Consider the following 10,926-nt stretch of genomic DNA (forward strand, 5'->3'; position numbering starts at 1 on the left):
TAGAATCTTAAGGTTTGAGTAATAACAATTATTTGAGTAATGGTCATTACTAGGCCATTAAAATTTACTATAAACTTTACCCTAAATCTAGTCATAAAAGGTGTACTCTAAGATCCTACTAATATTTTTATCTACATGCGGCAACTGCACCACTTTAACCCAAGAGTCAAGCAACACTTCAAATGGCAATGCAGTCTGGGGGAAACTGCTTTCTTCCAACTATACTGCTAATGATGCTTCTGATTAAAATCGACCTAGAAAAAGGCTCAAGACAATTTAAAATTCATAGAAATAGCAAACATTTGATAGGCCATCAGACATACTAGGATATTTATAAAGTTTTAAGCATAATAAAATAAATATACTGTGTATGTGAGGAGATCTAGTACATTGTGCTTTTATCATTTCTAAGGAACTGATGAAGTTGGGCATCTGTGAAATGTTAAAATCTTTGTGGTACATCTCCAGCAAGCACAGGCTGAAGACTAGTTGATCCTATCCTCCAAGTGTGAATTGTACATATAGATAGAAATGGAACAAAGACAAAAATATCATGAACTTACATATTTCAGCTTTAAGCACTGTTTTACTAAGACACAGATTTATTTGTTGGGTATCTTTATATTCAAGACACAGAACTAGGTACTTTATGGATGTTCATTTAATTTGATGTTACTCTCAGCCTGACACATTACTATATCCATTAAAAGTCTAAGAAAGAGAGGTGCCTGGGTGACTCAGTCAATTAAGCATCCAACTCTGGGTTTCAGCTCAGGTCATGATCTTAGGGTTCCTGCGTTTGAGCCCCTTATCAGGCTCTGTGCCGACAGTGCAGAGCCTGCTTGGGAATCTCTCTCTCTCTTTCTTCCTCTTCCTCACTTACTTGCTCTGTTTCTCTCTTGCTTTCAACAATAAATAAATAAACGTTAAAAAAAAAAAAAAAAGGCTGAGGAAGAGTAAAGCTCAGAGAAGGAAAGCAACTTGCCCATGATCTCATAGCTAAAATACCAGTGCTGGATTTTGCATTCACTAACACAAATCTGATCTTCCCTTTCTGCAATTAAAAGGGGAAGAGTTAGGTAATGGGGTGGAAGGGATACTAAATACCCTCCTTCTTGTAGCAGGCACCTCCTGCAACATGATAATAATTGCAAAACACGAAAGGTCTTTGTTCATACCTTTATTTAATGAGTGCCTATTATTTGTCTATCATTGTTCTAGACCTGACAAATACAGATAGAAAAATAGAAAGGCTCTTTCCATACTTTGACTATTATTGATAGCCCTGCTATAAACACTGGGGTTTATGTGCCCCTTCGAAACAGCACACCTGTACCTCTTGGATAAATACCAAGTAGTGTAAGTCTTGGGTTGTAGGGTAGTTCTATTTTTAATTTTTTAAGGAACCTCCACACTGTTTTCCAGAGTGGCTACACCAGTTTGCATTCCCACCTGCAGTGCAAAAGAGATCCTCTTTCTCTGCATCCTCGCCAACATCTGTTGTTGCCTGAGTTGTTAATGTTAGCCATTCCGACAGGCGTGAGGTGGTATCTCGTTGTGGATTTGATTTGTATTTCCCTGATGAGGAGTGATGTTGAGCATTTTTTCATGTGTCAGTTGGCCATCCAGATGTCTTCCTTAGAAAAGCGTCTATTCATGTCTTTAGCACATTTCTTCACTGGATTATTTATTTTTTGGGGTGTTGAGTTTGATAAGTTCTTTATAGATTTTGGATTCTAGCCCTTTATCTGATATGCAGATGTCCATTGGCAGATGAATGGATAAAAAAGATGTGGTATATGGAATACTACATGGCAATGAGAAACAATGAAATCTGGCCATGTGTAGCAACATGGATGGTGTTATGCTGAGCGAAATAAGTCAGGCAGAGAAGGACAAATATCATATGTTTCCACGTATAGGAGGATTAGGAGGAACTTAACTGAGGAACAAGGGGGAGAAGAAGGGCGGAAATGGTGGGGGAAAGGGAGAGAGGCAAACCATGAGAGACTCTTGAATGCTGACAAAAATGAGGACTGATGGATGTGGGGGGGAGGGGGGATGGGCATGGAGGAGGGCACTTGTGGGGATGAGCACTGGGTGTTATGTGGAAACTAATTTGACAATAAACTATTTGTAAAAAAAAAAAAAGAAAAATAGAAAGGAAGGAAACAAAATGATCTTTTTAAAAGAAGCTTATAATCAATAAATCCATCTAAAGAGCAGCTTTGGAACTCTGTTATTTCAGACTAGTGTTTGATCTAACAATAAGTCTGACTGATGCTACATTTTGAAATACATCTATGACCCATAGGATATACTGGTAATCCTACAACCTGATCAACTCTCCCCAAAACATAATTAAATGTTAACATGTTGGGAATATTATATTAGAGGCTTACAGAATGGGAGTGGCAATCATACATTTCATGTCATCTTGCTATTGAATAAAAGAGTTGGTTGAACACTAGGCATTAAATCATCAATTACCACATTTAAAATGGCCAATGATTTAATCATTTGAATGATAACGTAAAAATAATCCTTTTTAGGGGAAAACACCTAATGGAACTGAAGCTCTCAGATGGGAAAAAATATATCACTAGCCATGGAAACAACTTTCAAAATAAGCTTTAGCACGTAGACTTAATTACTGACTCTTGTTAAGTATGTGTATAAATAGTTTGACTTTGCAAATAAATGCTATCTGACAGCTATTTAGTAAAATGAAATTTTGTTACAAAGCCTTAAATTTTATTTAATTATGTGTTACAAACATAAAATGAGTCCAAAGAACAACATGAGAATATCCCATTTGATTATTAAATTGCTTCTGCCTTACTAGGTGAATATAAGCTACTTTTTGTTGCTGTTGTTCCCCAGTACATGTCATGTTTGAAGGTTTATTTTTCTAAAACACAGCTGTGGTCTCTTCATAAAGACCATGTCACTCTACATACATTAAGTAAGTTTCAGGAGCCCCTAATCAACGAGATCTGGTTTTTATTGATTTGGAATTCAAGATCTTCTAGGATCTCATTAAACTCTTTTTCCAGCATTATCTTCCACTTTCTCCTTCAAGTGTGCCCTCTGTTTTGATATGTTGTTATTTGCACGTGCTGCTGTTTCAAAAACTTGAGATAGTTCCTCCCAATTCCTCAGTCATTGGTTTTGGGAGAGGGCTTTTCTTGTGCAAACCCCATGCTCTGCTCTCTCTCTGCTTCTCTCTTTCTTGTCTCCAAGAAGAAGTCTCCATCCTCTCTGCAGGGCACCATGCCTTTTCTTTACCCCAATTCACCTCTCCACATACCTGTCACACTGTCTCCCTTAAATTATGCAGATTGTTCTCTTCATTTTCAAAATGATTTCCTAGGTATTAAAAATGATTTGATGTTGATCTAGCTGTGTTAGAGGGATGAGACAAGACCAGGGTCCCCCTACTACCCCACCATTCTAATTCTTTCTGCATATGCTTCTCTTTCTGGATGTGATTCTCTTCAAGGTTTACCCCTATCCTAAAAGGTACTGACAAAACCATGGTGGGTCCCAAGTACAATCACCCATAATATCCATTGTTTCTCTTAGGTGAGCACAAAAAAACACACTTTCTAAATCTAAAAAAAAATTGCAAATGTAGGTTTGGAGACTGATAATGAAACTCATTATGAGGTTGTTTACTAGCATTTACTACTAAATCTGCAGCTACGCAGTTCAAAGGGAATGTAGGATCAAAGATACCAAGCAAGGGAACAAGATTCTCCTATGCCTTTCCTATTTTACAGAGATGTACACTGAAATTTGGGTCATTAATTAATCCATTAGAATGACAAGACTGCTTGATAAGAGTAGCTCAGAGCCATGGACTTAAACTATTTGCCATATGTGGGTGAGGGACAGATCATGTCAAGATTCAAGAGTACACTTAATGAATTTTTTGTTATGCTAGAGTTTCATACTTCTGCACTCTACTTATAACGGCACCAGTGGGCCTATGAGTAGTTGGGTGGTGGCTCAACATGTAAATAAAATAACATAAGCCTGCACTGCAAACATAGCCCTAAGACAACTCACCAAGGCTGGGTACCTGTTCAGCTAATCCTTCAATCTGATCACTACTTCTAAAGGACTTATAAACTTTTTCAAGATAGTGTTGCAAGGTCAAGCTGGCATACCAACAATGTAGGACATTTTCTAGATAAAGCCATTTTATTTTCCTGCAGTGGAGAATAACCTTCCCCTCCAAACCATCAAGAGCTCCTTGGGCTGCTCTCTTTGGTTTTCACATTCCTTTTTTCCATAAAAAAAAAACATTGGAGTGGATGTAAGTATATCAAGCCTGGAATTAGTCAGAAACTTTATTGTGCCATTTATTAAAAGAACAAAAGAGGTGAATAAAGTGTTGTTGATTTACTTTGCTGCTTGGAAAGAAAATTAATTCTCCTATTTCAAATGTCTGGTCCCCACTCATCTCTGAATCTTGACCCTGAGTCCCCACCAGGATGATGACGAGAGAAGCCAAAGATAAAGCCATAAATACTGTCAGATATCCAAATGATAGAGATACTTATGGAATAAATGTACATGCTTGGCTCACTATTATAGGAATGAATTCAGAAATAAATATTTCTACGTCTTAAAAAAGAATAGGACAAATGGGACTTTGCACAATTCTTAAACAAAATAGTAACATAAGAAACACCAGCTTCTTTCAGCAAGAAAGATAAAGAGGATGAGATGCATGTTCATACCAAACAGAAAGGAAAGGAAGTGGCATCTAAAGCCAATAACTGTTCTCAGCACTGGGGGCACTTGATGTTCCTCTTGTGAGGAGAACCTCCCAACCTCCCGTGAGGTCTCCAGTTCACCAGTGAGGAAGGACATCAGAAAGTAGAGTGTAACTTGCCCAGTATCACATAGCCCCATGAGGCAGAGCTAAGATACAAACATAAATCAGGCTATGAAGTGCATGCTGCTAGCCTCTCTTGGCTGAGCAAGTTTGTTGCTATTTTATAATAATTATTGGAGAAAGGCATAATATAGAATGACTATTTAAGGAGAAAAATGAAACAGCTCTGGGAGACTAAAAATAGACTGAGGTTGTGGAGAGGTTCCAGTACCAGTGAGGTTAATTAAAAGTAGATATTTAATAAAGTTTTCACTGAAACACAGAATGGCAGCTGTAATCAAATCCATGGGAAGGGTAAAGTATAGAGGCTCCCAGTGTGTGAAGGACAGAGCTATTTCTGAAATCAAAACAGTAACATGAAGAGATTACAGTTTGACCCATTTCCTGGCATAAGAACTTGGTATTTCCAGATTGCTTCAGAACACCAATAACCCTACCACAGCTTGAAAATATTACTTAGGATCAACTGATCTGCAGGCAATGTTAAGAGTGGATGCTGAGGCACTTGAAACAGATTTATCTATTACTTAAATTAAAAATGTTATTAATGTCTTATATGCAGAGATGGCCTGGGGGCCAGATGACTGTACAATCCCATATTCTAAAGCTCATAAAGCATATTTGATTTAAGTTTTGAACTTATAGTTTCCATATTTAAAAAAAGAAATTAAAGCCACAAATAGACCCATTCTGAGTAATTAAAAATGACTTTTAAAGATTTCTTAAAAACAAAAACAAAAAAAAAAACAGCAAACAGAGCACAGATTTATTTCTAGGATGATTTGTGAGGGCAAGTGATATAGTATGAATGGTTGTTTTCCCCAGATACTTAAATTCTCTTCCAGTGTCAACTAGGGGAAGTCAAAATGTTTTAAGTTATTAGGGATTGAACCTTATTTCTAGAGGCTGTAAATCATTGTGTTTCTAAAAAATATATTGCTTTAAGAACATATAAAAATATTTTTATCTACAAAATGAGAAACCATTCCAATAAAAAGTGGAAAATGCAATTTATGTTTCAGCGATTTGGAAACATCTGGATGTTTGTCTAAGTACAGCTCCTTGAAAGCACATTTGGTTTTGTGTATATGAACCACAGAGATGTTTTTCTGAAATTATCACTTTTATATGAGTTAATGATAGCTCCCCTTAGAAGGAGTATTCAATAATGATATTCTTTTTTAGAATTTTTTATGTTTATTTATTATTAAGACAGAGAGAACAAAGCATGAGTGGGAGAGACACAGAGAGAGAGAGAGAAAGAGGGGGAGACACAGAATCTGAAGCAGGCTCCAGGCTCTGAGTTATCAGCACAGAACGCGATGCAGGGCTTGAACCCACAAACCATTAGATCATGACCTTAGCTGAAGTCGGACATTTAACTGACTAAGCCACCCAGACGTAACTCAATAATGATATTCTAAAAATTTCCAAAAATATATTTAAAAAATAAGCAACTACCCTTAAGAGACAGTTATGGTTTAACAGCTTGGACTTTGGAGAAGGACTGACCTAGCTTTAAATCTCAGTTCCACTAATACTGATCTGATTATGGGTAGTTTATTTTAACTTTTATGAAACTTAATTTCCTAGTGGGTAAAGTGAGAAATTTAAATAAAATAATGTATACAAAATATTTATATAATACTTGAAATATAGTAATCAGTCAATGTATGTTAGCTATTATTATATTAGATTGAACCACAAAGTTGCCATATTTTGTATGATAAATAGTCAAACATTGGCAGCTTCGTATACTTTAGTCTAGCATTATAAATTCCAAAAATACTGGAATTAGTGAAGGCCTAACGTTCTCAACTGAATCAAGAAAGAAATTTCCAAAAGGCAAGAGGCATCTAAGAATACTAGTAAACATACAGCAATATCCATAAGTTCAGAAATGGCACTGGGTTTTCAGAAGAGATGCCAAATGATACATTCAAGAATAGGGTAGAGGGAGAATTCTCTGAAAAACTTGGAATGTTGAGTACAGAAGAGGAGTAATTATCTACATGGTTATAATTTTTATTGGTGATTTTTAAAAAAAAATGTGTCTTAATGATCAAAATGGAATAAAAAAACAATATGGAGAATAGTGAACTCAAATACTTTCTTGATTGATAAACTTTCTATCAATTCAACTCAGGATAAACAGTTCAATGCCAACAAAGATTTCTTCTCCCTATTCATATTCTTTTTCCAAACTTCCAAAAAACTATCTTAGAACATGTTTGTTTGAATTCTTTCACATCCCGAAGATAGAGTTGTAAAAATTCCCTCAATGAGGAAAAATTATAGGTAATTCTTTTTATTTTTCAAATTCTGATAAATTGCAGGTAATGACTATCCTGCTCTTCCTATAGCTTGAAGTAATTCTAGTGATCAGATTTTATTGTGGTAGTGACTGAGACGTGACCAAGGATATCCAGGAAATATAAGAATTGTATATTTAAATTCACCTTGCTAAGAACCAAACATTCCTTAAAATGCTGGAGTTCCCAACACCTCTGATAAAAGATGCCTTCTAATATCCTTCAATTATTTTCTTGTCACAGTTGTGCTTATTTCATCCTTCAAGTAGAAATACATATCAATTCACAATAATGGATGTGTCCCTGAGATTGTTTATAATGAAACATTCTGCAAATTGAATATGTTTTTCACATTTCCTTCTAGAATATAAGATCTTCCAAGAACTATGCAATGCTAAATAGACAAACAGCACCAGCCTTACATTCACAAAAACAAATATCAGAGATAAAGGAAACTGGAGTTTCCAGCAGAACAATAAAGAATCTCCACAGAATAGGCTCCAGGACCCAGGACTTGTTTTTAAGTATTCATAGATTCCTTCCCTCCCCCCTTCCCTTCCCCCTTCCCTTCCCTTCCCCTTTTCCCCCTTCCCTCCCTCCCTCCCTCCCTCCCTCCCTCCCTCCCTTCCTTCCTTCAAGATATACTCAACTTCCTGCAACTGGGCATATAATTGTGAGCAAAAACATTGAAAAGTTTCTGTTTTCATAAAATTTACTGTCTGGAGGGAGAATAGGTGGGAACATTCAAGTGAATAAATAAATACTTCAAATTTAGATAAGTGTTACACAGAAAACAAGCAGTATACTACAAAGAACTTTATCTGGTGTGGGTTAATGAATTCCAACCAAGAAAGTAGCATTTGAGGTAAAAGATGAAAGGTGAAAGAGTTAACTTGGAAAAGCCAAAAAGTACACAGAAATTCTGGAAAGGAAAAAATATACAAAAGTCCCAAGTTGTAAAGAATATGGCTTTTCCTAGAATTTAAAAGGCTAGCATGGCTGGAGCACAGAGAAGGAAGGAAATAGGTCTCTAAGATGAGGTTGGAGAAATGAGCAGTTTCAAGACCAAGGATCTTGAGGACAATACTAAGGCTTTTTACTTATTTTATTTTGTTTCATTTTATGTTATTATTTTTTTGTTATGGGCTAGATGGTTTAAATCAAGGAGTGAAAAAAATCAGCTCTCTGCTTTGAAAAATTTACTCTTATGTAAGGTAGAGAATAACAAAGAAAGAGAATCAGATGAAACACCAACACTGTCATGGTGGTGACAAAGAACTAAAAGTCAATTGGGGCCAAGGACTCAGAGACCATCTTCTTTCCAATCACTTCTTTTGTCTCTATAAGTAGTATAACTATGGACAGCAGTTGTGGAAAGGGTAGAGTGCATTTCCCAGCCATAAGCTTCAAGTCCAACCCACCATGATCTCTGACTTCTGCTTACCAAGTTGTTATATTAGGAATCAAGGGACAAGAAAAATTTGAAAGAAAATTTTGGAAGAAAAAAAAATATTTGAAAGAAAAATTTGAAAAAAAATTCAGCAAGTTTCAGTGTTTCTTAAAAATGTTTTACTTAATTTTGAGACAGAGAGAGACAAATCATGAGCAGGGAAGGGCAGAGAGAGAGAGAGGGAGACAGAATCCTTAGCAGGCTCCAGGCTCTGAGCTGTCAGCACAGAGCCAGTTGTGGGGCTCAAACCCATGAATTGTGAGATTATAACCTGAGCCAAAGTCAGATGCTTAACCAGCTGAGCCACCCAGGTGACCCAAGTTTCAATGTTTAAAACAATTTTTTTGAAAGGCAGAAAGAGACCATGTGTATGATGAGCAGGGGACGGACAGAAGAAGAGGGAGAGAGAGAATCTTAAGCAGTCTCCAGGCTGGGTATGAAGCCAAGACCCTGAGATCAGGACCTGAACTAAGTCAAGAGTTGGACTTTCAATTTACTGAGCCACCCAGAAGCCCTTAGCATTTTGTTTTGTTTTGTTTTTTCCAAGGCAGAAATTTTGTCTACTTCATAAACTGAACTATCAGGAATTTAGTATTGAGTTAACTTATGATAAAAGATGCCTTCTAGAGTTTTTTGTAATGTTTATTTTTGAGAGAGACGGAGATGCAAAATCTGAAGCAGGCAGAATCTAAAGCAGGTCAGAGCTGTCAGCACAGATATGGGGCTCAAACTCATGAGGTGTGAGATCAGGAGCTGAGCCAAAGTCAGACGCTTAACCAACTGAGCCACCCAGGCACCTCTAGATTTTTGTTTGTAGGAAATGAAATTACCTATTGAGGCGTCTTTGCCAAGTCTCAGCTCAAGGAGAATCAATTTTAAAAGGCAGTGGATGGGGATGGTTGAAAAGACTCAGAGAAATACATGTGGAATTTGACAAAAGCAAATACAAACAATGCTTATAGGAACTGGATATATTTAAGATATCTACACCAGTGCTCAATACGGCAGCACAGCACAGATACGAAGATAGCTACTGTCTATCTTTCTAAGTCTACATTTTCTCTATCTGATATTTTTTCATACATGTTCCATTCTTCTCTGCAGACTGTCTTATTCTGCTTATTCATACCATCAGCTCACCCACAACTTAAGATTATTTATGGCTTTGGTTTGCCTATGATGCTCCTACTCTGACACAGAGTGACTTTCCGATCGTAGAGCCATCTTCCTCTGAACTTAGGCTTTTTGTGTCTTGATTCAAATTCTCTTTTAGGCATCTAAATGAGTAAGTTCAGTCTGTGGTTGCTTTTCTCTTAGTTCAAACGTCTACCCCAGAAACAATCTGTTACCACACTAGGAGAGTTTGATAAATATAACTGCCTACTTTAGAGTCTGTCATCAAATCAGATCAATGTAGAAGGGAAAATGGAACCTAGAAGAAACTGAGTTCATATAGATTGAAAATAAAAGAATAACAGCTACAATGATTTTAAAAACTCAGAAAAAAGCAACAACTTGAGTTTCTATACTAACATCTCTGGGAAGGATATAAAAGGGCAACTCAGATAACGATAATACTTAGCAACTTATCTATAAGTCTCCCCTGATCAAACAAGACTTGAGCACTGGAGATCTTTTATCTGTTTTTGGAGGATTACATTCCCTAATAACCCAACCACCTAAGTTATGAAATGCTGTAATCAAGTTTAAGGACAGAATGTTACTTCACTTTTTTAGTATACACATATCATTTGCCTGAAGCTGGGTTTTGCAGTTTGCAAAGTGGAGAAGCCAAGTGCTCTCCTGGTCTGAAACTTGTTTTCCCCCTTAGAGACACCATCACTGGACTACTCTTGGAAGATGGAGGAGAGAATGAGACATCACTTTTGGTTGAGTGGGAGTCAATAGTGGAGGAAGAAGGCTGGTGATAGCTCACAAAGTACACTCCAATTTTCAAATTTCTGGACTTTCATATGCTGCCAGATAGACACTCTGGAGCCATCTAGTGGTATAACATCATTGATCTAAAATGTTCAGAAGAGCCAGGTTTAGCCTTGAAAAAAAGTCCATATGCAGACCATCTCTCAGAATAATCTCACAAGGAGGTAGCATCATTTTAGGAAGGCAACTCTAGCTGTGGGTGTCCTGGTCCTATGAAAGCAATGGATATCCTAACTCTGACTCATTCCCTCTGACTACAGCTTCCTTTAGCACTGTTCCAAGATATACATCATCTAGTGACCTCGGTAAGGTGGAAT

This window comes from Hyaena hyaena, unplaced genomic scaffold (assembly GCF_003009895.1).
Source record: "Hyaena hyaena isolate Hyena2069 unplaced genomic scaffold, ASM300989v1 scaffold_1270, whole genome shotgun sequence".
NCBI classification, from domain to species: Eukaryota; Metazoa; Chordata; class Mammalia; order Carnivora; family Hyaenidae; genus Hyaena; species Hyaena hyaena.